Source organism: Triturus cristatus, chromosome 9 (genome assembly GCF_964204655.1).
Source record: "Triturus cristatus chromosome 9, aTriCri1.1, whole genome shotgun sequence".
NCBI classification, from domain to species: domain Eukaryota; kingdom Metazoa; phylum Chordata; class Amphibia; order Caudata; family Salamandridae; genus Triturus; species Triturus cristatus.
The window spans coordinates 14182816-14186935 of record NC_140592.1 but is presented as its reverse complement, the minus strand read 5'-3'; the positions used below and the strand labels follow the sequence as shown (position 1 = coordinate 14186935).

The 4120-nt window shown below is 55.8% G+C and overlaps 1 pseudogene; it reads right to left on the bottom strand.

The window, feature by feature from the left end:
- Positions 1-1571: 1571 nt before the first annotated feature.
- On the bottom strand, positions 1572-1690 carry LOC146797265 (5S ribosomal RNA; annotated as a pseudogene).
- Between the last annotated feature and the right edge of the window lie 2430 nt (positions 1691-4120).

Sequence of the window (4120 nt, the reverse complement as noted above, 5' to 3'; positions counted from 1 at the left end):
GTATAGCGCGAGCTCGACGTAAAAAGGTCTTGGAGCGCTTTACATGAGCACCGTATTTACATTACACCATGCCGGCATGGGGAGCGTAAGCGATTCGTACCATATAACACGATCCCCGTGCCAAATCACGCGAACACCGCACCCGATTAACCATTGAGGTGCGGGGGGTTTAGTAATGCCCGCAATCGCGTAATGTGAACAATACATGCACTTGTATCATGTATCCGCCTTATAGGAAGCCAGCAATACATGTTGCATAAATATATAGCGCGAACTCGACCCGAAGGTATTGGAGCGCTTTACATGATTACACATTTAAGCACGGGGAGCTTACAAGATTCGTACCAATTATCCATTGAGGTGCGGGGTTCAGTAATGCCCGCAATCGCATAATGCGGACGCGACCTCAAGGGGCGGAACCTCACTTCCCTAAACCAGCGTCCAGCTCGCAGTCGTCGGACTACCCCACCTCTGCAGGTCACCACGCCTGCCGCATGCAGCCCACTGCATGCCCACCCCCCCCCGCCCTCAACGGCAGCATAGCCGAAAGAGGGGGGGCGATACCTTATCCAGGGAGCGCCACGTGGGTTGCACCGCTCGCGATCCGCGGGGACCCAGGCAGCTCCCAGCCTTGCAGTGCTGGTGTATTAGGGCCGTGAACCGACGCTAATCTCCTAACGGCTCCCCCGGCGCAGGGTGTGCGGCTTCTTTGCCGTCGCACCCCCATTCATTTACTTTGCTCGTGAGGGCCGCAGCCATTGAGAAGTATGCCCCGCGGGTGAAAGGCCGACGGACACACGATCGATACAGTGTGTAATGAGCGCTCTACCCTACGCTGAATCACGCTGCGGCGACGCTTGGGCAGAGGAAGGTTTAGACCTTGCCCGCGAAACCCCCTGAACCCTAGTTCGATGCGGCCGCCAACCACTATCTCGCTGCGGCCGATGCATGGGCAGGAGGAGGTCTGGAAGGCATTGAAGCGCTTTAACTAGTACAGTGATGAGGAGGCGACACGGGGGTCGAATTGCCTTTGCACCTGATAAAGAAACTGTGGGCATAGTGCTGGAGACTACCTACCCGAATGCTGGGACCGCCGAGAGCGTCAAATAAGAGGAGACTCTCTTACTGCGCTCAACTATGTCCTACCTTTACTCTAGCAAACAACTCAATTGGCGACCGTGGATTGTGCTTGGGCCGCCAATCGTGCGGTGTCCTTTTCCTGGACTAAGCACCTTAAATGCCCCGGCTAAAGGCACTTGGCGTGCCGGCGCTTTGACTTTAAAAGAAAGAAAGCCTCGAGACCGCAGGTGCACACAAGTTGTCCAGTCGTCTCCCCCACCGAGCGACTCCTAGTAGCCCCGGAAGCATATTTATATAGCACGAGCTCGAACCGAAGGTAGTGGCGCGCTTAACGTGGGCACCGTTTGCGCATCCACATTCCAAAAGAGGAGATAAGTTAACCCGGAGGGATGAAATGACCCGCGCAACTCGACAAGGCAAGGTTTTTTTTTTTTTTTTTTTAATAATGCTGCATATTGATATAGCGCGACTCGAACCGCAGGTATTGGAAATGCCCACAACACCTGGTATTCCCAGGCGGTCTCCCATCCAAGAACTAACCAGGCCCGACCCTGCTTAGCTTCAGAGCTCTGACGAGATCAGGTGCATTCAGGGAGGCGTGTCCGTGCGGACCGAAGGCTCCAAAGCGGGATCGGCCAGACCGCAATGTCCCGCACATTTATACAGTGCGGTCTCAACCGACTGCACTGGAGCGCCAGCCTGAGCACCGTGCCTGCATTCGCAAAAGGGGGTGACCAGGAAATCGACGGGATGAAATGAACCCCGCAACAGCATGACTCCTTCATTGTTGCATCCTTCACTCGAACCGAAAGCCCCTGCAGCGTCAACAAACCCGACCGCAAATGCCCTGCACACTTATACAGCGCGGTCTCGATCCGAAAGCCGGAACGCTCAACATAAGCACCGCGCCACACTCGCACTCGGGTAAACACAGAGAGGACCAAATGCCCGCCCAGGATCACCGGACGTGGACGCGACCCCGAGCTTCGTACCCTGTTCCCAGCACCCAAGCCGGCAGTCCAAACCGACGGAGGCGCCACCTCTCTATCCTTCGAGACAAACAGTCTTTGGACTTGCCAGGACTCGAACTCCCGATCAGCCCAACCACTCTACCGTCCAGCGAGGAGCGCTTAACGCGCTGGGCCATTGCAGGTTCCGTACCCTGGGGGAAGTAGCGGTCCCGACACGCTGCTACGCTGGCCTGGAGCCGCCACGGTGCTCGGGCCTGCCCCATGTTCGGGTGGGGCGGGGGGGTGCTCTCTGACCGGGCATCGGCCTTCATCCCACCGAGCCCACAGCACGCAGGCGACAACCCCTTGCAGGCAAAACCCCGTGTTGCCCCCACAGCGCCCCTCCCCTGCTTCGAACTGCGCGCGCCACAAACTTAGCCAGCCGACCCCGCACCAAGCCCGTGCTACCATGTCCCAGGACAAAATCCCGCTAATATTACACTACACAACTGCCTATTACACTGCCCCTGGGCACTTTAGAGGGGCGCCGCGCTCGGACCGCCAACCCCAGTAGGGCCGGTTCTCCCCTAAGTCACCCATGCAAACATGGGTGCGCACGGCTGCCCTGCATTTTAACTTGCGCCCTCTCACAACCCCCCAGTGGCCGCAGTGAATCGGGGGCGACGGTGGCCTCTCCGAGTCGGGGACACACTCATGCATGATAAAGATGACCCCCGCGGCAGCACAATCTTATATGCCACCCCCTACATGCCCGATCCCCGTGCGGAAGCGGCAAAACTACGCCCTGCAGTTGCCGGGGCACCCAGGGAGGCCTTTTCAGCAGGCCGAAGGAGGTATGCAACTGGTGAGCAGAGTAATTTGCACTCACGTGCGAGATTGGCGGCAGACAATGTGTGCAGGAGCTGTGGGGATTAACCGCACCCCCAGAAGTACAGCTGTACACATGATGCACGGTTTGATCTCGACCCGAATTAGAATTCAGTGCCGAAAATGAGGTAGCCAGAGATGTTACTCAGCGCCAAGAGGCCGTGCACGTGACACGCTTCCCACGTACCACCAGACTATTAACGCTATTAGATTTATGTGAATTATCCGCAGAAATCTCGCCGCTGCTGTGCCCTCATGCAATTTATAGCATGTAATAGGAAGCCCTAGATCATGCGGCAAGGCTGAGTAACTAAATTATAGCGCAAGAAAAGCTTAATTATGCGGCTTAATGCAGCGCATTTAGTGAGGACATTACTTCCATAGTTTTGCCATTTTTACACAGGTTAACGTTGTCTGAGCATACCTTTCATCTCATTAGTGCCAGTTTATAGTCACATACAAAATGAGCCACAGAAAGTGGACCAGCCAACTTTCACCTTCCGCTGGGCGGCGCGCGCAGCCCTCGATGCGCCGGCAGCAACTTTTGATCAGTTTCAACTAGAAACATTATTTTGTTCCAATTTGCATGTTATGCAGTAGATGATGGATTATCTGGCAAAACACCAAGCCTCAAATCCACATGAGATACAATAAAGAATGATTTTGCGCAGTTTCTTCCACAGCACGTTGCTGTGACACGTCGCCAGAAGTTCGCAAGTTCACACGCAGCGGCAGTACGGCTTAGCCGGGATCTGAACTCGCGCTGCAAACCTCAAGCCTTAACCACAGACCGCAGCGATCGGCGTGGGCCGAGATCAAAGCGCAACAATCCTACAAATCTGCCGCCATCACCTATCCACCTTTTCGTACAATTCCAGACGGGCCAGTCTCAGGCTCGTAGCCAGCGGTACAATTCCACTCGCGTTGTGGGCTAAGTCGAGAGGCGGAAAGTAACCAACTCATAAGGCATTAAACCTCCCCTCTAAGCGATGTTTGAATAACCGAGCTTCAGACAGGAGAGATTGCGCCCGCCCCCGTGTGCATTTGGCACGGGGGTGCCGGATGAATGCTGGTGGCCGGACCTGAACTAAACTAAAGTAGAGTAGAGCAGGGTAACGAAGCACCGCCCCCCAAAGCCATGCGCAGCTGACCAGGTCCGACCAGTGCCTCGCTGGCCCACTCCTGGGTGAACCGCTGGCCGG